At 39.7% G+C, this 25,932-nt stretch overlaps 1 protein-coding gene across 1 annotated transcript in view; it reads right to left on the bottom strand.

Annotated features, from left to right (window-relative positions):
• Positions 1-19,277, bottom strand: part of LOC141555772 (uncharacterized) — a 39,297-nt gene extending 20,020 nt beyond the window's left edge. The window contains exons 1-2 of the mRNA XM_074288956.1: positions 19,141-19,277; positions 937-1,191 (exon numbers count right to left, since the gene is read on the bottom strand). The gene's annotated coding sequence lies outside the window, so the exon portion shown is untranslated. The remainder of the gene's footprint in view (positions 1-936; positions 1,192-19,140) is intronic.
• Between the last annotated feature and the right edge of the window lie 6,655 nt (positions 19,278-25,932).

Genomic DNA, 25,932 nt, shown 5'->3' on the forward strand with positions numbered 1-25,932 from the left:
ATAACTCCCAGATATTCTTATTTTTCATTATTTTCTATGGCACAATACTATTTCATTACATCCATTACTAGTTCAGCCATTTCCCAATTAATAACACCTGCTTAATTTGAAGATTTTTGCCAACACAAAGAGTTGCTAAAATATTTTTGTACATGAGTGCTTTTCCTTTTTTTTTTTTTCATCTCTTTGGAATGTAGGCCTAATTGTATGGGTAAGGTAGTGGGAAGGAGCCTTGAATTCAACAGCACATAGTAATGATCTTTATTGTCAGAGGATACCAGAGAATCTGGATTGTTTTTTATCAGGGGGGCCCAGTCATCTGAAAGTTGGGTCCCAGAGAACTTGACTCTTCAAGCTGTTGTTCCAGAGTTAGCAGTGGCCTTCATTCACTGCTGATGGTGAAGCTGATTGACACCCATTCCTGCTTATTCCTGTATAATAAAGTCTGGTTTAATCCCGTAAGTGTTTCCTACGTTACTTCCTTGAACTTCTTAATGTAAAAATGTGGACTGACCTGTCTATCAAGTTAATGCAGTAATATATGTGAATGTGGCATGAAGAGTAGAGAAGCCCAAAATGTTCAGATACACTGAATTAAAGTTTAAAAATGGCAAGAACATCTGGAGGGATGGATATTTCACAAAGCAAGGTCTTTGGCCTATTATTCCAATGCTCTTTTCTCCAAAGGAGTATAATCTAGATTATACTCCTACCCTCTATTGTTCCAGAAGTTACTTGTTAGACACAGTTAGAGCTGAAAGTCAAGGGCTGAAATGGATTGGGCATAGAGGCCTAAACAGTATCACCCTGTGAGCAGATTACAAAGATGACATTATGGAAGACATCCCCACATATTACCTAAATCTCATCATCTTCCAGAAACTAGGTCAGTTTACCAAAACATTTCCCCACAGCAATACTTTTGGCGGTTCTCACCTTTCTTTTCCAGCACTTTGATCAATTCCTTCAACTCTTCCTTGCTGATCTCTAGGTGTGGTGATTTAAACAAGTCCTGCTCCTTCCAGGTACAATAAACAGGAACTATTCCAGGATCTGCTTCCTGATAACAATATCTGATCTCTGTCCTGAAATATTAACTTGAGAGGCTTCAGATCAGATTTTTTTTCTCCAAGGATATATTTCTGCTCTTTTGGAATATCGTCCTCCACTTTCAATCTCAGCTGTTTACTCCTATAAAAAGATTAACTCAGAATTAATCACATTGATATATCCCTTTGTGGTTTAGACTTCTATGAGTCTGAAAAAGAACCTTCCACTAGGTCTCAATGCTGGTATCTGTAGGAGGGCCCCAGCCCCTTCAGTCAGAAGTCTGACATTAGCAACCTATAGAAGAAGGTCAAAGATCAACATGTACAAAGCTCACACTGTGAACAAATAACATTAGGTGTTACATTTATTGAATGGTTTTAAAGCTTTAAAAGAACCGTCAGAATAATGTCAGATACATAAATACACACAGGCATAAGATTCAAGAACAGAAAGATGTCACTTGGAAACACAAGTCACTGTGTGGTTCAGAAATGGTGACTCTTCACCATTTCATAAAAAAGCTGGAGAGATCTCTAGAAGCAAAGCAAAGTTTATTATACATTCTCGAGAGAAGGGCATCCCACCAGTAAAAGGGAGGAAGCATCTTCTGGGGCAAGGTTAACACTTTTAATCCCTAACACAAATACCCTTTCCCACCACTGACCCTGATCCTCATTGGCTGAGGATGCCATGAGATGATAAACACGAGAGCTACCCAAGAAATTGAACTTGACCAATAAGTACATAGTTGCCCATATCTGACTGAAATAGGAAGAAAATATCATGGGAGGATAGTAGGAAGGGGACTTAGTAGGCCCTTGGATCAATGCTCAGAGTCCTTTAGACTTACTCAAACTCTGAAGTAGATGAAGCCTTACTCGATTTTCACAACTGTCTTGAAAGATCTCACCTCATCTCGTTCAGCACTATGTTCAATCACCATAATTTGCTCCAAAGTAGCACAGTTGTAACGAGAAGCAAAATGGAATCCTAGTTCTTCCACCAGCAAGTAGTAGAATATATCAAAAAGAGCTTGAATTCATAGGAAATTTGGGTTCAAAATTCAGATCTGATGTCACATGTGTGGCTGGGAACTGGCCTCTTTGAACTTCCATTAATCATCTTTAAAATGAGGGTAAGATTTGTATTCTCCACAGCTCACAGATATGTAGTGACAGAAGCTTTTTCTTTGTAAACCTTAAAGCACTAAAGTGGGAGTTATTATTGCTGTGTATGATATTGGATGTTACTTAGCTCTAAGCAGGCACAATACTTAAAACTTGTGTCAAGGTATGCAAATGAAAATCAATAATATACTTTAAAAAGTTTTTTGTAATCATAAACTATTATATGAATATAAGCTCATTAATTTTAGACACTTGTATGTACACATAGTATCCAATATTTATAGCTGAAAGAAAACTTGGCTATTGTTCTTAGGTCAATTCCTTCATTTTACAGGTAAGGAAACGAGTGTCAGAGAAAAGTTTCTTGTCCAACTGGTAAGGGACAGAAAGCAGAAAAACAGCATTCTCTGCCTCCCATCCATACCCGAGGGATTGGCCCTGCCTGACTTTTCTCCCCAAAGGCGGGGCGCCAGGACCCCGAGGGAGAGGGAGTCAGGCATGCTTGGTAAAACCAGAGAACTGGGCCAACTTTAGGGAGGATGGTTTAGAGTCCCATTAAGGCTGCGCAGCCCCGGAGGTTCCAGCTCCCGCCTCTGCACATTCATCAAAGTTGAGAAAAAAACCCTTTCAGCAGTGTGTCAGGAGCCCCCGAACTACATCTCCCAACATACCTCTGTGTTGGCTTCTCCAACGCCCCTGGCCACACCTCGGGACAGTTAGCACCCATCCCGAGGATGTGCCCCCTTCTACCATCTGCCCTCATATGCACGCATGGCATCAACGGGACCACTCCCTGCTGCAATCCTTGCCTGGGTTGAAATTTCCTTAGTTCCTTAAGTAAGCCCATGGATGCCACGATTACGGGTTCCTTCATCATCGTAGTTATAGTCCGATGAATATCCCGAGTTTCTTGTGTTCTTCTTAAAAATGCACCCAGAACAGCAGGCAGTAGTGCAGAGGAGATCTGCCTGTTGCAGGACATAATAAAGCTATCATCTCTTTCCACCTGAACTCAGGGCTTTTATCAATGCACCTAAAGATCACAGAGCACTTCTTGGCTGACAGGTTGAGTTCCTAGTCCAATAAAATCCTTAGATGCTTTTCTCACCAATGGTACTACTGCTTTGTTGTACTCCTGAAGTTGATTTTTTTTTAAACCCAATGGCAGAGAATGTTGTAGAGTAATAATAATTTGGTCCTTTCATTTGTGTCCAGCTCTTCGTGACCCCATTTGGAGTTTTCCTGCAAAGATACTGGAGTAGTTCACCATTTCTTTCTCCAGCTCATTTTACAGATGAAGAAATTGAGGCAAACAGGGGTAAGTGACTTGTTCTAGATCACAAAATTAGCATCAGAGCGAGGGTTTAAACTCAAACTCCAAGATTGGCATTCTATAGGATGCTGCCCTTCAATTGTTTTCCAACTCTGTGCTTCTGATTCCACATTTATTACTACCATAATTTATTTTGTTAGATTAGATTCATCATCCTCTTTGGAACTTTTTTCCAAAGTAGTACAGTTGTAATGAGAAGCAAAACAGAATCTTTTTAAATTCTGTCATCCAATTAATTGGCCACTGACAAGGAAAAAATACCATGACAGAATATGGTCATAGCCATATACCTGAGACATTACGTTTGACTTTCTTCCAGGGCGACTTTCTTCCAGTGATCATCAATCACTGTCCTGAAGGCCCATTCACCCATTACTTATTTCACTTAATCACACTGCCATCCATCCAAATCCATATTTTTCCACATCTTTTACATCTTTCATACATCCACATCTTTTATAATATGAATAGAGATGTTGTCAAATGCCTTGCTGAAATGCAGATGTTTCCCTAGTCTAATACTTTAATTGAAATAATAAACAATGACCTTTTTTTCTCCTCCCTTATTTATTAAATACCATAGGATGTCATGGTCACTTTCCTCCCAAGATTCTCAAAATTTCCACTGTAGCAAATCAGTTCCTCATTTTCAGTCAGTATCATATTCACACTAGCAGTTCCCTTTTGATGTCTTCCAACCTTTGGATAATGAGATCATTATAAAAGAAAGTCAAGAATGTATCAGTTCATTTCTAGCCATATGAAAAGATGCTCCAAGTCATTATTAATCAGAGAAATGCAAATTAAGACAACTCTGAGATGCTATTACACACCTGTCAGATTGGCTAGGATGTCAGGAAAAGATAATGCTGAATGTTGGAGGGGATGTGGGAAAACTGGGACACTGATACATTGTTGGTGGAATTGTGGATACATCCAGCCATTCTGGAGAATGATTTGGAACTATGCTCAAAAAGTTATCAAACTGTGCATACCCTTTGATACAGCAGTATTACTACTGGGCTTATATCCCAAAGACATCTTAAAGAAGGGAAAGGGACCCACATGTGGAAGAATGTTTGTGGCAGCCCTCTTTGTAGTGGCCAGAAACTGGAAATCGAATGGATGCCCATCAATTGGAATGGCTGAATAAATTATGGTATAGGAATGTTAAGGAGTATTATTGTTCTGTAATAAATGTAAGTCTCGCCAGAAAGGCCTGGAGAGACTTACATGAACTGATGTTGAATGAAATGAGTAGGACCAGGAGATCATTATATACTTCAACAACAATACTATGATCAATTCATATGAATCAATTATGATGGACATGGCTCTCTTTAACAATGAGATGAACCAAATCAGTTCCATTTGTTCAATAATAAAGAGAACCAGGGGCAGCTAGGTGGTGCAGTGGATAGAGCACCAGCCTTGAATTCAGGAGGACCCGAGTTCAAATCTGGTCTCAGACACTTAACCCTTCCTAGCTGTGTGACCCTGGGCAAGTCACTTAACCCCAGACTCAGAAAATAAATAAATAAAGAGAACCAGCTACACCTAGCTAAAGAACTCTGGGAGATGAGTGTGAACCACTACATAGCATTTCCAATCCCTCTGTTTTTGTCGCTTGCATTTTTAATTTCCTTCTCAGGTTAATTTTACATTTTTTCAAAGTCCAATTCTTCTTGTACAGCAAAATAAGTATAGATATGAATACATATATTGTATTTAACATATACTTTAACATATTTAACATGTATTGGTCTACCTGCTATCTGGGGAAGGGGGTTGAGGGAAGGAGGGAAAAAGTTGAAACAGAAGGTTTTGCAAGGGCTAATAATGAATAAAAAGCTATTTAAAAAAATGTATCAGTTCTGCTTTTGACAGAGCTCCATTAGATGTCTGGATAGCTTCAATACTCCATAATGAACTCACCATCGTTTCTTCCTTTGATCCACAGGGTCTGTAGCATTCTATTCCATCATAAAATTACTTCTGTTTCTCCCTCCACTGAATCTAATCTAAATGTTGTCCACCAAACCTTACCCTCATTGGTTTATTTATTTCCTCAGAGAAGTATGTCTTTTTAATATACACTGCTACTCCTTTTTACTAAACATTTCCTTTTGAGTAAAGTAGAACCATTCTCTTGTCTGTATCCCATTAAATTTTAATACATAGAAGATTGAATTCTAGATAGGCAATAAGGTAGCCCAGAGGATAGAATTCTGGACATAGAAACAGGATGACATAAGTTCAAATCCAGCCTCAGAGACCTACTAGCTTTGTGACCCTGGGGAAGTAATTTAACTTCTCCTGGCCTCCAGTTTCCCTATCAGCAAAATGGAGATAACAACATCCACCTGTGAGGTTTGTTGTGAAAATCAAATAAAATATTATCTAAAAAGGACTTAACGTTCCAAGAGCCTATTATTTTTGTTCAAAAAGCTGGGGACCAGATATCCAAGTCCCATTTGCTCATATTACTTTTTAAGCCATTGTTTACTTCCCAAATTCTTCTTTCTTCTACAAGTCTCTACTTTCCATTGGAAGAAGTACTGAAATGACTACTTCTGACAATCAAGGCTTTGATTTACTGCTTAGGACTTCATAACCCCCAGCACATTTTATATATTCCTTTTGTCAGACATCATTTGTAATCATCAACAGGTTGAACACAGAGCAGTAGGAAAAGGGATAGGTCTAGAGTTGGAAACAGTGTGGTTCAATGGGGAATGTGCTTGCTTTGCAGTAAAAGGTGGTTGCTGCTATTTAGTTGTTTAACCATGTCTGATTCTTGGTGACCCTGTGGACCATTACTATGTGAGATTTTCTTGGCAAAGATTATGGTGTGGTTTGTTATATTCTCCAATGGATAAGGCAAACAATTAAGTGACTTGTCTAGGATCACACAGCTAGTAAGTATCAGGGCTGGATTTGAACTCAGGTCTTCCTGACTTCAGGCTCAATGCTCTATCCGTTGAGCCATCTAGCTGCCTCTGTTGGAGTAAAGGGATCTGAGTCCAAATTCTATCCCTGTCCCTTATCTATATGATCTTGGCAAGTCATTTGCCATGTCATTAGTTTCCTCATTTCTGAAATAAAGGTGGACAAAAAGGCATCTAAGGCTCTTTTCACCACCCTACTTCTTAAGGGGCTTCCCCACCACACCCCAAACCCAGGACCTGTGTTTTTGTCTAGCTGCCTCACTACCCCATCTGGAGCTACACCAACCATCAAGCTCATCTAAGCTTCCTGTGACCAGGACTTAGGATAGTGACAAGAGCACATTTAGAGTCACAGGACATGGATTCTAATTCTGGTGCAGCACTTTCTAGCAGGGCAACTTTGGAAAAGAAATGTCACCTTTCTGAATCTCAGTTTCCTGAGCTACAAAATGAGAAACTGGATTAGAGGAATTCTCCTTCCACCTCTGAATACTATGATCTTTTCTAGGAGCACCTCATGGAGCAGAAGAAGCTGCTTCTTCCTGTCCTGCTCATGGACGGAACAGTCTAACAAAGAGCTTCTGTCATTCTACTTCCTTGTTTCTCTACTTTCTCTTTCTTTTTCTTCTAACCTGGAATTGAAGATGTGGATTCTCCATGGCCTCTTCAGATTTACTTTCTGGTTGCAGTATTTCTCCCACTTCATTCTAACCTTGAAGCAGTAATTAAGACATTTTTCAGCCTTCTCACTTTCTCTTCTAGGAGGAAGACCAAACTGTCTTTTATACACATTTGTTACTTCACACTAGCAAAAATACAATTATATACAATTTCTATTGGTCACTATTATTTCCTTCATTCTTCATATTTCTGCACTTCTGAAACAGATTCTCTGTACTGCTTATTCCCTTGGCTAACTGCCTATGATCTCAAGAGTGATCTTTAAAAACAAAAAACAAAAAACCCTTGTTTTCTTGGAAAACCTGAGACAAGATGCTTTTGAGTGGGAAAGGGTGATTTGAGGGAAACTTTTTATCCTTAAGATGCATCTATAGAACAGTAAATTTTATCAAGCTAATTCCTGTGGGGGTTCAGGAATTGATTCTCTATCCGCTAAGCAAAGTAACCTTTCCAAACCTTTTCATCTTTCCTCAAACCCTCCACAGTTCCTTTTCTCCCAGCCCTCTCAGCTGAGCATCTTACTTTTATTTCACTTAAAAAATTGAGACCATTTTCTCAGAGATCACTGTTCTCCCCTCCTCATTTTATACTATGCAGATGCCTTTTGCCACTACCTTCTTCACCAATCTCACATACAGATGTAGCCTTCCTCCTTGCCAAGATGGACCCTTCTACATGCATAAGTTATCCCATTCCATCCCATTTTCTCTGGCACACTGCTCCTTCTACAATCTCAATTCATTCTCTCTCCTCTTGCCCTCTCTCCCTCCCTCCTTCCTTCCTTCTCCCCCTACTCTCTTTCTCTCACTTGCTTGTCTATAATCTTGCCCCTATCTCTGCCATATTCCAAAAATGTTCTATCAATTTTTCTATCCTCAGTAATTATCATCTTTGTACTTCAATCTTTTTGTGGTTAAACTCCTTAAGAAGACTATCTATAATCAACCTCTCCATGTCTTTTGCTCTCACTCTCTTCTTTAAAACTATAATCTAGCTCCCAACTTCATTATTCAGTGAAAAGTGCTCTCTCCAAAGTTGTCAGTGATCTCAATCGCAAAATCTAATAGCCTTTTTTTCCCCTCTAGCCTCATTTTTGATCTTTCTGTAACTTTTGACACTGTCAAATCACCCTCTTTTCTCCTTAATACTCTCTTCTCTATGGTTTTTCCTCCTACTTAACTGACAGCTTCTTGTCTCTCTTCTTTCCTGGTTCTTCATGCAGATCACACTGGCTAACTGTGCTTGAACCACAAGGCTCTGATGTGAGCCCTCTTCTTCTCTCCCTATGCTATTTCACTTAATGAAATCACTCCAATGTATTTAATTATTAGCCTAATGATCTCAAATCTACCTTTCTAGGTTTAATCTCTGCTGACTTCTAATCTCGAATCTCCAATGCCCATTTGACATCTCAGACTGTATGTTCCTTAGATATCTTAAATTCAGCTCATTCAAAACTGAACTCATCTTTTCCTCCAAATCTACATTTCTTCCTAACTTATTACTACTCAGGGCACCATTATCCTTAAAGTTATATTAATCTAAGTATCCTACTCAATTCCTCATTCATTCTTACTCCTTATATCTGACATATTGCTAAGGCTTGTTGATTTTTTCTTTGTAACATCTCTCTATATTTCCCCTTCTCTCATCTGACATTTCTACCACCCTGGTACAGGCCCTCATACTTTGACTATTGCAATAACCCTACCTAAAGCATAGGTCATGTTATGCATACCACGATCATCCCTGCTAATTCAATCAATTCCATTTGCTACCCATCACCTACAGGATCCAATATAAAATCTTCTGTACAGTATCTGAAGCTCCCCACCCCATCTTTCTGATGTTTTTATTGTACCTCTCTCCACATGTTCTGTGATCCAGTGATACCAGCCTCCTTGCTGCTCCTCAAACAAGATGTTCTGTTTCCTGATGCAGGGCATTTTTTCTGGCTGCCCTCAGGTATGGCTTTTTTTTTTTCCTCCTCATTTCTATCTCCTGGCATCCTTGGTTTCCTTCAAATCTCAGCTAAAATCCCATCATCTACTTGAAACTTTTCCTGGTACCCCTCAATGCCAGTGTCTCTTTTCTGTTGGTTAAACCCAATTAACTTCTCTCTCCCTCTCCCTCTTGCCCGCTCTCTGTTGTATTGGTACTTTGTTTTCAAAAAGACCAACAACATCATGGGTGATGTCTTTATTTGCTTATGAATTGGATTTAAGTGACTTGCACAGTTCCACCCACTCTTTCTTCCAAAGTCACAGAAGTCAAGTGGCAGACCAAAAGTCAAAATGATTGGCTATGACCCAAAGTGTTTTGCCAAGTTCTAACTGTGCTACAGCTCCTGCTCCAGATGCTGCCTTCATGGCTATGGGAACATGTGGTTCTTGTCTATCCATTCCACCAGGAGAAATCTGTACATGCTTGAGGTGAACATACTAACTCACTGATGTATTTAAGGCCCGTTGGTTACCTTCACCCTGGTTTAGCCTGTCTGCTGAGACAGTTTAATGGGGTATACATATTATGGCTTCTTGGAGCTACAGGTAAGCGTTGAGTACCAGATGGACACTGAAGGTAGAAAAACAGTTCTAAAAAGTATTTGGAAGCCCTCATAGCAGAGACATTAGTATTACCTTATAACCCCTTCATCTTCATATGCTTTGATTATAGTTATTGTCATGTTGTCTTACTCATTATAACACGAGCTCTTTGTGAACAAGGACTGTTCTTTGCTTTTCTATGTATCCTCAGAGGTTAGCACAGTGCCTGGCACATCAAAGACCCTTTAAAAAATGCTTCTTGACCGACTAATTGATATTATCCGTCCTCCATTTTTAAGCAGGTCAAATCAGATTTAAATAAACATTAAGAGACTCCTTGGAGGGGTAAAGAAGTTCACAAAAAGATAGCCTATAGCCTAAAGATTTTGGAAAGAATAGTTCTTTGCTTTGATAGAGGACATGGGGAAATATTAAGAGGAATGTGTGTGTGTGTGTGTGTGTGTGCGTGTGTGCGCACATGTGTATATTGAGTGCATGAGTGTGTGTGCAAATTTTATGTCTTGGCTGGACAGCACAGTAGTTTAGAGTGCTGAACCTAGAATCAGGAAGACCTGAATTTAAATCTGTATTCAGATACTTCCTAGCTGGATGACCCTAGGCAAGTTATTCTGTCTCTGTCTGCCAAAGATTTCTCAACTATAAAATATATATAAATATTTTATAATTATTGTGAAGATCAAATGAGGCAATTTGTAAAGTTCTTAATACAGTTCCTGGTATATAATAGGAACTTAATAAATGCTTATTTCCTTCCCTCTTTCAAATACTGATTCTATGATCCTAGGCAAAATCTTAATCTTAACCTCTTAGTGCTCCCAGCAACTAAGATTATACATTTTGGTATAACTGGTGATCTGTCTTGGTACAGTTTTCCTCACTAGAAGTTCCTTTTATTAATGATATCACAGGTCGACATTCCACTTTTCTCCACCCCCCAATTATATGGCTATGAGTTTTCATACATTTCTAGCACCATTGCAGCTTTCCTTGAATTCCAAGTTGGAAGTTCTCTGCCTCCCCAAATTTGCCCTATTTCTTTGTATGAAGGTCTCAGAATTATGCCTTGCAATAATGGTTTTTCCCACCATCAAAGAATTCAACTAGTGGGCTAACTTGCTGGTGAAAAATCTTCTGTTGATGTAACCATGTTGGTCCCTCGGAAAGTGCCCACCCACATGGGGCCCCAGACCATACTCAAAGCTTTTTCCAGTTGGATAGAAATTGATGAATTTTGTGTTTTTACCAGCACAGCTCTTGAAAAAGCAAGACTTGGCTCTGCTCCTCACTTCATACAAACAGACATCTAAGTAGGACTTTGTGGAGAGCCCTGTCCAGAGTAAAAGCTTAGTGTTTTATTGAACCAGGAATTCTTCTTCTTCCGAAGAGCTCCCCTCCTTTTCTCCCTCTGGCTACCCTTAAGAGGCTGTTAGATTAAAAGTCAAGGACATACACTTCCAGAGTGTGAGGGACTGGGATAGCAGTCCTAGTTTTTCCCTCTTCTAAAGAGAACTCAGACTAAATAAGAGGCCAGAAAAAACCCTGAGTCTCCCTGTGAAAAACTAGAAAAATCTATTTTTGATTCAGTGAATCAAAGTGGGAATAGCACTCCTTAGTGAATACTGATGATGCTACAATAGAAAATGAACCAAAACTAAGACCAGGAAAACAACTCCCAGCTCCTATTTGTTTTCCATTCCTTTTTTATCTCCTCCAATTGTAAAGGTCAGAGAAGAGATGCTTTGCCTTCATCCAATGCCCAAGACAGAATTTTTCTTATCTATTTGAATCCAATTCAGTCACAGCATCTCAGAATTAATAAGGATGTAAGAAGCTATTTAGTCTAACTTGTACTTATCAATGACACTTATCAAGAGTGTAAAAGAAAAAAAAAGGAGCTGAAGCATCTGATTACTATAATCAGTTAATAAGCATTTATATTATATGCCTACTAATGCCAGGCATGGTGCTAGTAATAAAAAAACAAAAAACAAAACCCAACCCCAAATAATCCCTCCTCTCACAGAGCTTGCATTCTTATGATGGAGGTGTGCATAGAGAATAAGAGGTGTGAGGCAGGTAGATAATGCATAGTTAGGGGAGGACAGGAGTAGCTGGAGATGAGGAAGTCTTCATGAGGTTAGGCTACATTTTGAAGTAAGAATGGGATTCTGTGAGGCAGAGAGAAGGTGAGAGAGCGTTCTAAAAATGGGAGGTGAGTGTAAAAGCCCCAGAGAGAGGCATGGAGTTCCACAGGTGAAGAATAGAAAGAGAAGGCCAGATTTTCAGGATCACAGAGTACTGGAAAGACACAAATGTGTCTTTCTAAAGATCTAAAAAGATAGGTTAGGCCAAGTTGCAACGGATTTTAAAAGCCAAATTGAGGAATTTATATTTAATTCTAGATGCAGCAGGGAGATGCTTGAGTTTATGTGACATGGTCAGATCAAAGAAAATTAGTTTGAAAGCTATGTAAAGGATGGATTGGAATGAGGAGTAACTTTAACTCAAGGCAGAAGACCAATTAAAAGCCCAATGCAACAGCCTAGATAAGAGGTATCCAATATATAATTGGTGATGCAAGACAAACTCAGGACCTAGAGAACAACTGGATGGCTTGCTTTCTGAGTCATCTACATAGAGATAATTAATCCCCTACACATTATGCTACAATTTCTTTTTTTTTTAATAGCTTTTTATTTTTCAAAATACATGCAAAGATAGTTTTTAACATTCACCCTTGCAAAACATTGTGTTCCAAATTTTTCTCCCTCCCATCCCATTTCCCCCTCCCCTAGATAGCAAGTAATCCAATATAGCTTAAAATGTGCAATTCTTCTAAAGGCATTTCCACGTTTGTCATTATGCTGCAATTTCAAACTAATTGGAACTTGTCAACCAAAAAAAAACTGCTCACATCTTGCCTCAAAGCACTTAGCATAATGACCTGCATGTAGTGAGCACTAAATAAATGTGTATTCTCTTCTTTTTCCCTTCCATTTGCTTTGCCCTTGGGCAAGTTAACTTTCTATTTGTTGGACCAGAATGTGACTAAGGTCACATTCCAGTCTCTAGCTCTGTGCATAACAACTGATATTGCAAAGTGTTCTCCTTACTACCACCTTATTATGAATTAGTGCAAATACTCTTATTTCAGTTTAATAAATAAGGAAAAAAGCTGAGAGACTTTATAATTTACCCACATTTAGAAGCTAAGTAAGTACAGGAGCTAGAATTCTCCCCCAGTTTTCCTGACTCCAAATTTGGTGCTCACACTATTCTATCTTCTATGCACACTGCCTCTCCAGGAAGAGGCTCTATCAACTATGTGGTCTCTACTATGATAGCAACTCTTCATTTGTTAGGTGTTTACATTCAGGTTTGAAAAGAAAGTTTTCTATTTTTGCTCTCCTACGTGGCCTGCTTAGCCAAAGGCTAATAACACAAGAGAAATGTGACATTTTCCACTATGGCAGTGGACTTTGAACTAGGCAGTAGTAGGCAATGTCACTGTAGGTCCAAGGGGTACAGCAACAAGTCGATTCAGGAAAGGTAAAAATAAAACTATAGTCAAGAACCAAAGCAGTAAATGAGTGAAACAGGAGATAGGGACCAAGAGAAAGGTCCATAGTAGTATAAAAAATGCTGTGAAAATCTGTTAAACTGGTTTGGCTACCCTAGCTACTTGGTGGATCCTAGGCTGGGTTAAGGCCAAGAATACACAGTGCTGGATAAACCTCCAGGACTTGGATTGACTCCAGATAGTGCTTGCTTGTGTCTTTGCTCTCTCCTTCACCATGAAGTGATGCTGGCAGACTTGGGAATACTAGAATCCAGAACAGAAATCTCTATTTCCATCTCTTTTATGAAGAACTCTATCAAACCTACTACTTTTACACTTATCCTCTCGGAGCAACACTTGACTTTCCAAATATTGTCAGGTAAACTACCCATTTTTACCTATTTAATCCCAAGAGTCATGACTCCTCCTGGGATCCCTCACTGGCTCCCTGAGAGATCTACCTGCCCTTATTCCACACCCTAATTTACCTGTTCATTTCATGAATATACAATTGTGGAATCTAAAGATGTTATCACTTCTACTTTGTACCAGACTTTATCATTATGTTCCACCCCCCCACTTAAACTATAAACACCAGCACATAGAATCTAAAGGGATCAGCTATATCACTGTGCTTTTCCTTGCTATAAATACTTTTAAGTTCCTTTTTTGCTTCCTTCATATCTATCTATTGTTTGACCTGAAATACAGAATCTAGTCCAACTTAACCTCAATGAGAATTCCTTCTACCATATCATAGAATTTTAGAAATAGGGGAGAACTCAGGGCCAATTAGTCACACCCACACTTGAAAAAGAATCCTTTCTACAATATATCCAACAAGTAGTTATCTAGTCTTTGCTGAAGGACCTCTAACAATGTATTATTTTTACTGCCTTATGACCACATTCAGATAGCTCTAGTTGCTATGAATATTTTCCCTACCAAAAACCTAATTTGTTTTTGTCTTTTTTTTCCCAACAGTGTAACAGAGGACTCTTGCAAGTCTTGGTTTTCAACTCCCTCGCCACTCTAGTCATCCTTCATTAGACTCACCCCAGTTTTTCAATGTCTTACCTAAAATAAGATGTTCAGAGCATATGTGTATAGGGTTGGAACTCTGCAAAGTAATGTCCGTGCTAGCTTCTGGAGGGCCTCAGGATCAGCTGGAATCCTTGGTCTTTATGTAGAAAAGTGAAGGAGGCAGGGAGAGCTACCACGTGGCTGGTCCAAGAGTCTGATGTCTTCTTTGTGGCTTAGAGCTGCTGCTAAGAGAGCATGGCTGCTCTCTCAGAGAGTTCTTTATGTCTGTGACTCATTTAAATACTCCAGTACAATTATGTCACTCCCTCATACAGAGCATGCCCTACCACACTTGAGCATGCTCCAACTCATCAGGAGAGCCATCACAACACCACATTACTTTAAGTGTATGTACTTAAGTAGAGAAAATACATCAATAGCTAAAGAATCATTACCTCATCTACATTGAGTCTTAAATACACCTTATTCTGAAAGAGTAGACATATGGAATTGGAGGGACTATTTTTTCTTCATTCTTCAGAATTCTTCTATTAATATTGGCAGGGGTGAACCCTGAAACTGTCCCCCTTGACTTTTGGGGGAAGCCATGGGAGTGAACTCTGAAACTCTCTTCTGGCAGAGACCCACTCTTCATGGCAGTTAAGTGGTTCATTCTGTTGGAAATCTTGGTGGGAACTAGTTGCACCCTCTATTGAGTTAAAGATTAGCCCAGGACTAGAAAATGAATGGATGTCCATCAATTGGAGAATGGTTGGGTAAATTGTGGTATATGAATGTTATGGAATATTATTGTTCTGTAAGAAATGACCAGCAGGATGAATTCAGAAAGGTTTGGAGAGACTTACATGAACTGATGATGCTGAGTGAAATGAGCAGAACCAGGAGATCATAATGCACTTCAACAACAATACTGTATGACGATGTATTCTGATGGAAGTGGATATCTTCGACAAAGAGAAGATCCAATTCAGTTCCAATAGATCAATGATAGACAGAATCAGCTACACCCAGAGAAGGAACACTGGAAAATGAGTATAAACTGTTTGCATTTTTGTTTTTCTTTTCAAGTTATTTTTACCTTCTGAATCTGATTCTTCCTGTGCAACAAGAGAACTGTTCGGTTCTGCACACATATATTGTATCTAGGATATACTATAACATATTTAACATGGATAAGACTGCCTGCCATATAGGGGAGCGGGTGGAGGGAGGGAAGGGAAAAGTCAGAATAGAAGTGAGAACAAGGGATAATGTTGTAAAAAAAAAATAGTATTACAACACAGCATTACAATATTTTATCAATTAATCAATCAATCCAGAAGCATTTATTAAACACTTACTTTGTATCAGGCACTGTGCTAAGTGCCGAGGATACAAAGAAAAAGTAAAAACAGTTCTTGCTCTCAAGGAGCTTATTTTCTACTATGCCTAAATAGACAAAATATATAGAAGTAGATATCTCCTTAAGAGAGGAAGGCAATAACACCTGGGAAGACTGGAAAAACCTTCTAGAGATAGTGGCATTTCAGTTAAGTCGAATAAAGCAAAGAAACCAAGAAAAAAAAATCACTTCATGGGAGTCAGTCAGTGCAAAGGCATGGATTTGGGATATAGAATATCACTCAGGAGGAACAACAAAGTGGCTAGTATGTCTCAACAACAGAGTATATGGAGGGGAGTAATTCTTAAGAAGACTGAAAAGATAGGAAATGGCCAGATCATAAAGAGTTTTAAATACCCTCAAGGAGAATTTATATTTGATCTTTGAGGTACCAGGGAGCCACTGGAATTCACTGAATAGAGGTGAAGATTGGGTGACATGGTTAGACCTACGCTTTAGAAAATTACTTTGACTACTATGTAGAGAACAGATTGGAGGAAGAGAGATTTGAAGCAGAACAGAGGTGACAACCTAAGAAAATTCTAAGAAGTGGCAGATTAGAGATTAGGATGAGAACAAAGAATACTGTTAGGAATACTAAGGCATAGAAAGAGGTAGAATGATAAAAAAATAATAATAATATCTGGGGTAAATAAGACCTAGAAGAGAGCCTTCCTTGATCTCTATCCTAAGAAGCTAATGTGTCAAAGGTCCCATAGAGTTTCCAGCCTTTTCCATGACTGAGATTCCATTTACTGCTTAACGATACTTAATTTTCTGATACATCAGTCTTCCAGTCCCTCACAGGCTTCATTTATCCAGAAGTCCAAGAGTCATCATCAATACTAGCAGAACACTGGCAATAGAACCACTGAAAATTCCCAAATACCAACACTTTTCATTCTCTTTAGAACTTTGAAGCCACCACATTGTCACTATGCTTGGCATATAAAATGGCAATGTGGCAATAAAAACTCACACTTTTGTGTACTTAATCATATGATCATTAATCTAAAACTAGAAAAAAAATCTCAGAGGCTCCTGGATTAGACAGTCCAACCTCTCCATGTTTCAGATAAGGCAACAGAGGCCCAAGGAGTTAAGTAACTTGTTCAAAGGTCACAAAGATAGTAAACATCAAAGATGGGATTTGAATACAGGTCCTCTGTCTCCAGAGCATATATTCTGTATGATACTACCACCACCTCTCTTGATACCATAATTTGCCTTTCTGATTTGTCACTAGCTACTACTCTGTAATGCTTCACCCTCCTTTCTTTCTTTCTATCATTTTTGACCTGCTAATTCTTATCTTGGGCAATTTCTACCTAAGTTTTCCATTTCTGATCAGAGGTAGCTGAACACAACTAAAGAAAATCATAAAATGAAATTAATTTCACTCACTATAAATTATGTTACTGAACTTACAATGCTCTACTGCTTGTGGAGCAATGCTTTGATTTCTTATCCAGATTCACAGATTGTTTGAAATCCTTACCTCTTTCCATTCCCCAAAATGTACAGCAAATTACTTAATCTCATGCCTCACTAAGAGAATTCAGATCACCTGGTGTAAAGCAACATAGTGTAGATGGGAAGCAATGTAGAGTTGTAGATAGATTATTGGTCTTAAAACACTTGGGTTCAAATTCTGCCTCTTGTCACTAAATATATGACCAAAGGTAAGTTGCCTAGCTTCTCTGAGCCTCAGTTTCTTCACACTTACACAGCTGTTGAGCAGTTTAAATCTATGACAAAGTACTATGTAGATGTTAATTATCACTATCAATACTTCTCACCTGAAAACATCAATATCCACATTGCTCATTTTTGCCCCCTTTCTTCTTGTCTTAGAAGAAAAGATATCCTACTTCTTACTAAGACTAATGTCTTTCCTTTCCACTCCTTTCAGAAGCATATCATAACCATCACCAATTCCAATGTATCAAAATCTTCTCCACTAACTTCTTTTTTATTGCTTGTTAACATGGTCATATATAGTCAGTCCTTAAAAAGTTTTCCCTCTTCTCCTCTATTTCATCTAGACATCCTCAGCAGAATATAAGTTCATGAGTCTTCTAGCATATAAAGGGATATTGTGTGGAAGAAGGATTAAATGTTCCTTCTGGGCCCAAAAAAGCAGAATTGGATGCAATGAGCATAAGTTTCAAGGATACAAATTGAGACTTACTACAAGGCGAGGGGGGAGGGGAGAGGGAATTCTTACCAATGAGAGCTCTCCAAAAGCGAATTGGCAGAGGTTGTCCCGGTTATTGGTAGTTTTCAGGCAAAGGCTGAATGAATGACCACATCAGGTATGTTGCCAAAGGACTTAGATAGGAATAAGCAGCTTCCACATGGGACATGCTATGATCCCCAGTAGAAAGTTAAATTCCTTGAAGACTGGGGCTGTTTTATTTTTCTCTATATATTTTCAGAGTTTACTCCAGTGCTTTGTACTTCACAAATATTTAATACATGTTCATCGAATTCAATCCTCTTCTATACCTCATGGCCAAGTTTTTTAAAAAGTAGTCCATAACATTTTTTTTTTAATGACCAATGTGGGGATTTATTTTGCTTATATTTGTAAAAAGGGATTTTTTTTTCCTTTCTCAGGTGAGATAAGGAGTGAGTGGAAAGAAAAGGAACTTTATTGGAAAAATAAAATTCAACGCAAAAAAAATTAAAAGTAGTGTCTGCCTGGTGCCTTTGTTTTCATCACCTCTCTGCAATCTACCTTATCTCTGGGGGTGTACGGACCCAACAAGCCGATTGTTAAATTTTCAGTAAAAACATCCTACCGGGGGCCGTAGTTTGAGGACCCCTGACTAGACTTGGGAGAGAGAGAGAAAATGGATAATGCAGATTCGAGCGTGTCCTGGGTACACTTTTTGCGGAACCAGGACAGTACAACCGTGCTTACATCCCCGCCATCCAGGGTCACCCGCAGCTCCAACCACTCTTCCTCAGTCCTCATCCTTCGGGCCCTTCACGGGCCTTCCCTCCCTCCCTAGTTCTAGACATCAGGAACGCCAGGCCCTCGGCGTCAGGAGTCCCCTCAGGTGGCTGAACCGAACTTCAGTCTGGGCCCTCTTTTCCGCGCCTTCAACAGCAGCCAATTAACGCTTACAAGGCGCTGAGAGGTCTGGAAAACGCTTTACATATATTATCTCACTTGCTCCTCAGAATAACCCCGAAAAACAGGTGCCCTTCTTTTCCCATTTACAAACGGGAGAAATTAAAGCAGCAAGTGAACACCTGAGGCGTGCCTCGGCGGAGGCTTTCCCTCCGCACCCCGCAGCCTCGCTCATTCTTCGGACGTTAACGGTCAGGTAACATCTTTTACTATTCCGGGCGGGCTTTCTCCCGAGGGACGCCTGGATGCTCCCCCTCCCGCGGACCAGAGTTCGTGAGCCCGGCAGCCCCTCCCCCATTTGTCATTCTCACCTCTCTTCACAGGCACTCTCCTCCTCCACGGTTATCCCTCCTGGCTGGCTTAGTCCCGGGTGGCGGAGCCATGGGAATTCAGGAACAAGGTCCCTCCCACTGGGGACACTGGCTTTGCACTCAGGCCAGGCTCCGGCGAACTCTAACCCCGGGCCAGAGTGGGCAGACTCTGCGGGGCGTGAGCCCCAGGCTAGACATAAAGACAGCCAGCCACGTGATGAGCGTCAGGCATCCCCACCGGCAGTGGGCACACACCGGGCTCCTGGAAGTGGCTCGGATGCACAGGAACACCCCAACTGCATTTGAGGACAGAGGTTCTGGAAGTTCGGGTCCAATCTCTGCTTATCAGTTGGGTGATCCTGGGCAAGACACTAACCTCCTTTAATTTCGCTAGATGAAGAGCTGGACTAAGATGCTCTCTAAAGTCGCTTTGACTATAAATCTCTCACCCAGGCGTGCAGAAACACGCCTTCGGCCTTAGGGTATCGCGAGAGTGGAAAGATAGATCTCCCCAAAACCCGGAGTCCGACAACACACGGACATTAAACGCGTGAGGAAGCCGGGCCCAGCTCTTTCCTGTCAGTCTATCCACTTGGAGGTGGGAAGGAGGGAGGAATGGTGCGTCCAGAGCAGTGGGAGGCGGAAACTGTGTCGCGGTGACCTGTGGGAGTTGCAGTCCGGGAATAAAGTCGGTGTGTGCGAGAATTCTAGGAGACGCAGTTTGGCGAAAATCCCGGCGAAGTCTTGGCTTCAGTTCCGCAACTCCATATCCCAGAGGCCTCTGCGGCGCTCCGTTCCGAGGCCCACTGGAGAAAGTGGTTGGCGCGGGCTGAACCGCTTTTGTGGCCCATAAACCAGAACTAAGTCTGGTTTACGCTAAGATCCCAGCCAGCTTTGGGTGGGAAGTAAACCAGACATTTCTCTCTTATTGGTTCGTTCCGAAGAGAGCGGGCGGAAGGGGAAGGGCTGAGGAGCCGTCACCATGGTGACAGCGTGGGGCGTTATCTGTGACCTGGAATCTGGGGTTAGTGTGACTCTAGAGCCCTCGAGGCAGAACGGGTCCTAGCATCAAAATTGGAAGGGACTGACACTCGCTAATATGCGTCCTTCGTTTTACAGAAGAGAAAATTGAGACCCCGGAAGCGGGGATTAGTAACGTAGCGCTGTTACCCCAGGTGGGGTCAGTTTATTAAGGGACAAATGTAGAGCACTGAATCCGTTTGGATTTTTCTGCATGTTTGTTCCCTAAATGTTCGATGTATAACTACATTCTTGATGTGGGGTGCAGTAAGCAAAACCGAAAGAAAAAATACACACGAGGACCGCAACATTGTAAATGAAAAGATTACTAAGTGCAAACAGTTCAAAAGAAAACCCAATACTAGAACAGAGAATGAAATGTATCTCTTGTCTCCTTGTAACTGCCTCACGTGCTGTTTTGTTTTGTTTTCCCTTAATTTGTTTTCTTTGTTGCTAGGTGGAGTGGGAAAGCTACAGGTTTTCCTTTCAGAAATGATTGTGATGTAAAAACATAAATCGTCACTAAGACGATTTTTTAAAAGGAAAAAGAAAAAATTTTTTAAAAATTTTTTAAAAGGAAAAAGAATCTGCTCTATAGATCTTCTAGACTAAAAAGTCAACGTACTGCCATATACATTCTTTTCTCCTTTTCTGAAACAGCATAGTGGGTCCCCTAGTCCTGCTCTTCTATTTTTTGTGATCTTCAAAAAGCACCGACCTGGTGAGCAGAGCCAACGGCCCCAGAATCACAGCCACCATTTCTTTCAGTGTCCTGTCCCTGCTTATCTTAGATTCCAACTCTTTATTTAAGTCCTTTTTGTTCTTTCCTTCCCAAGGATTATGTTGTTTGGAAGATAAAAGCCAACCAGGAGTTAAGTGGTTCTTTATTTTTCTTATGGTCTTTAAACATATGGTCTCCCTACATAGCAGTTCTGTCCTTTTTAGTTTTCACCAGTGTAACTAAAAAAGAACCAAAATACTGTGTCATCCTTAGCAACATTTATGTCATTTTGAGGTTTAACATCCTTGATCCTATTCTTCGTATAGGATTGTAACATGGCCCTTCTTTCCTGAAAAGAAATGTGAAAGGTCATAATCAGATACCTTTTTTCATACTTCATTGTCTTTTTGCAGATCAGAATAGACTTTTTGTGTGATACACTGATGCCAGGCTTGAAGGCTGGAGAGCAGCCTAGACACAGGAGAGCAAGATCCACCAGATGTCGCAGGATGTTCAGGTGGAGATTTGTGGACCCATCATTCCAGCCTCAAATTGGAGTTATTAAATGAGCTAGCACTTAAAAGTAATAAGACTATTTAATTGTTTCAGTTATGGATAAGCAACAGTTCCCTTAACTACATTCTAACAGGTACTAGGGAAGACACCCCTAGGTAGACAATTGAATTCAGGGTACATTATTATAGAGTAGTGTAGGGGGCTGAAACTCCAAAAAGGTATGCTTGAATTAGACAGCGGAGCACTTAAGGCTAATGGATGCGATGGCTCTCCTCACCGCTGGGGCTTGCTGAATGTTTGGTGTTGAGACAATCATAGGCAAGGATTGGGGAGGAGGGGGAAGAGAAGCCAGAGTCACTTGGCAGCAGGACAAGGAGGAGAGGGGCTGGAGACTCCGGACTCCAGAATCCAGGACACAGCTTTGGCAAGCTGCATGGCAAAGGGGATGAAAGTGATCTGTGACTCAAAGAAAGAAGGGACATTGCTACAAGACAATGCAGGGGAATCTGGAACTTCCTCCAGAGTTTAATTCCTTAGGTGGAAATAAGTTACGCAACCCTGAGTTAATTCTTCATTCCTAAAACAGGAAACATACAAAATAAGGACATTTGAGTAATGCTGTCCAGAATGATTTGACTCTGAAAGAATTAAGCTCATTCACCCAAAGGCAAACTGTTCTTGGGATTAGAGCTCTAGTAAAAGAGTACTTATAATAAGTACTCTATTGCAATATACTTGAAGTATTAGGAGGGAATTAAGGCTACCCAAAGTTAATGATGCAATCAATGTTCTCCATGTTGATTTTAGTCACCTAGGCTTAGACAAAACTCTGCATCTTCCAGTTCCAAATAGTAGCTACGTGGGTTCAAAGAAAACATTGCCATCAAGAGTTGCTTATCCAGAGAACTAAGTAGCAACAAAGCTTTGAATTTGTATACACAGATATTTCATTTCTGAAAGGGACTGAACTGGCATAAAGACTCTCCTACCCAAAATGCACTATCCTACCCAACCTGAAATCAGAGGGTTTTCATGGTGGCCAAAATATTTATTCTTCGATTTCAGTATCACGGTGAATCTGTGATCTCGTTGATGTATTTCTTCCATCTTTGCCTTCCCATCCTGTATGACTATTTTCTCCTATAGATCTTCAATAAAGTATCTGCTGTGATGCCAAGAATCCCTCTAGATCTTTTTATACTAAGAAGGTATCAGAGCAGCCCTCAACCTGTCCACTGGTAATCCTGACCATATGACTAGGGCTCAACTCCTCTTTTTGATGACATTTTCTTGATAATATCCCTTATACTTCTTGCATAGAAATCATCTTTTGAAATGTATTATAACCTGCCCACCACATGTCTCTCCATTCCCCTTTGGGTCACATGTAACTTTGATCAAAAATTGTAGCATACCAAAGTCCAATCTACATAGAACATTTATGTTTAAAATATTGGGATTTGTGCTTGGTGTGTGACAGAAGGTACTGTATAATTTATCAAATGGAATCCAGCTTGCTCCCTTCCATCTGCTCAGTTCTGGATCCAACTTGTTGCCTATTTGCAGTATCTGTACCAGATAAAATCACTGATGTACTAACTCGGTGGAGTGACCATAGTCTTGGCAAAATGCATGTTTACTTTATTGAAATCATGTGACAAGGATGAAAACAGGTGGCAGCCTGAATGCTTGCCTGGTACCCATGAATTGTAGAAGAAAGCCTCCAGCATGCTGGGAGGATCCTCTGTGAAGACAGATGGAAGAACATGAAGGACAATAAATGCACAGGATGAGAAGGTACAAATGAATGCAATCTATACCAAATGAAGGGAAAACCCATAATGACATGACAGATCCATTAGAGCATTCACTTTAGAGCAATCACATTCATTTGTTGCTAATCTAATATTTGATTATCTGTATTCATTAAGAGTAAAATAGTATGGTTATTTTTTTAGATAGAGTTTAGATTTTAGACTTTAATGTAATTTTGCATTTTTATTTGTTGATCCTTTATTTTTTGCTGTCCTTTTAAAAAATCCCCATATTCCTAACATGTCAGTATTAAATACTTTTAAGTATTCTAGTAATTTCCTTAATATTAATTAGCTGTTGGGTTTTTTGTTGGTGTTTTTTGGACATTTTGTGCAGCATGTCCACTGAAGTTACAGCTTGTATTTATAGAGAAATTTTATTACTTGGACTTTTAAAATATTATCAAACTTCATTTTAACATGATAATTTTGCTTTAATTTATTTGTCTTGATTAAGTGGTAATTGATAAAATATCCTAGATAAGACCTGTGATTGCAGAGACTTAGGCATTGGGGAAAAATTCTATAGATGAAAGCGGACATCTTTCCTCAGATTCCTGACTAGAGACAAGGATTTCAGCTTGCAAGGACCTTGGTAAGCCTGATAAATAGAACAGGGCTAATATCTGCCACTCTGGATCACCAGGCATGCTACATGACAGCTATTAGACTCTGAAGCTGTGGTTGTACCTGGTTGCTATAGGTATCTGGAACTATTGAATTATTCTATTAAGTAGCCAATCTATTATAAAAAAAACATACTATTTTACTCTTAATGAACGCAGATGATCAAATATTAGAATTTGAGGAGAAGGAAAGCACTAGGAACCTTAGTGAGAAAATATGAAAAATCTTTGGACAATTTTACATATCTCATTCAGATATAATATAATAAAAATGAGTTGAATCCTTTATACCCCAGCCCCTAAACCCACCCACCCTTATCCTAGCCCTATTTCCAGCTTTAATCTTCTGGAATTATGACACAGTGGACTAAAACTAAGATGTAGCAATAGAGAGGGCAGGGCCTTGGTTCTCCCTCTTAGATCTAATGAGCATTGGTCATGGGAAATGGCACCCTCTCCTGGCATGGTCTCTTTTCCTCTGCCACTCAGTGGACATCATATTTTTTAGTGATTCATTTTTTTGAAGTGTTGAAAAAGTGGGAACGCCTTACAGATTTAAGCAATTCTGGTTGCTATAATGATTTTATAATGTGTTCTGTCCACATCCCATCAACCTGGCTCCTGTCCTCATCTGCTCCTATCTTTACCCCTATCTCTTTAGAATCAATAGGAAGATGTATCCCACCCCAGGTTGCAAAGATGGGCAGTGCTCAGAATTTGTATGAACCTCAGGGAATCCAGAACCCCTGCATGTTAAGGTGAGTTCAGTTTATGCAGCATTTGGGAGTAGTTCAGTTTTACAGTCTGGCATCAAAAATGCTGAAGCAGTAGGAAAGGCCAGTGGGAGTGGTGTGTTAAGTTGTAGTATTGGATTCAGTAATCAGGAGAAATGAATTCTAGTGTAGCTTCTACTAATTATCTATACGGCTTTAGGCAATGTTCTTCCCCATTCAAGTTCTCAGTTCCCCTACCATAAAAATGATGGATTGGACTAAGTGGTCTCCAAGGCTTTTTCTGGCTCTGAGATTCTATTATGCTAACATTTCTACCTCATTGCCATTTCTATTAGAAGTGATAACTCTTAAATATCATAGACCTGGAAGAAACCACTTTTATACAAAGGACCAAATAAGTTTTCTACTCATTTGATGTTATTACTTCCCATAGGACAAATTATGAAAGAGAGACACTAGTGGTATCCAGGTAAGGCTCCTTATCTGAATAATTCTATCACCACCTGGGCCCCCCCAGCTCTCAGGTGATCAGAGGATTAGCACATCAACAGCTGAGTTAAGGTAAGTTTTCCCTCTTTAATTCAGCAATAAAACAGTATGTAACTGGATCTGCATCACAAGGAAGCTAGTTTCCCCTTTTTAAAAGCATTTCCATATTACTACCAAGTACCTGTGTCAGCACTGGTAAAATCCAGCAAGGATTTATTTCAAGTTAGAAATGTCCTCGGCACTCTGGTGAGTTCCCACCTACAGACCCCACTGCACACATCATCTGGCGCAGCATATTGATTTGGTTTAGTTTTTGCTAAGTTTTTATTTTAATTCAAGGACTTTGCTTCATACAAAATGTCATTGTAGAAACAACAGCAGAATCCAAAGTTTGGCTGATAAATATGACTCAGGCAGCAAACTAGTCAATCACATAACTTTTTTTTTTTTAAGCCCCAGTTGTGTTGCATGATTGGGACTTATCTTTTTTTTTTTTTTTTTTTTTTTAACACTGTTCTTAAATATAAAGTTTTGCAACAAACCCTCAATTTATATCAAATATATTTAAAAATGAACAACTGAAGAATACATTGTATCAAAAAAGTACGAAGATAAACATTTTCCATGCACATACTTGTGTGTGTGTATATATATGTATATATGTATATATTTTACATGCAAACATGATTTATTCAAAGTACAGCCACTGCTAGACTGATTCCAGATGCAGAAAACTGGTTGATGCATTTAAAGTTTGGCAACTCACTATGGGATTTGAGATGTAGGTGTATGAAAAGATGGTAAGACTGAACCCCAAGTAAGGAAGACAAGACAATGGGAAGTGTTCTGGTTTCCTTTCTCCTTTTCCTTTA

The sequence above is a fragment of the Sminthopsis crassicaudata genome, chromosome 2 (genome assembly GCF_048593235.1).
Source record: "Sminthopsis crassicaudata isolate SCR6 chromosome 2, ASM4859323v1, whole genome shotgun sequence".
Classification (NCBI taxonomy): Eukaryota; Metazoa; Chordata; class Mammalia; order Dasyuromorphia; family Dasyuridae; genus Sminthopsis; species Sminthopsis crassicaudata.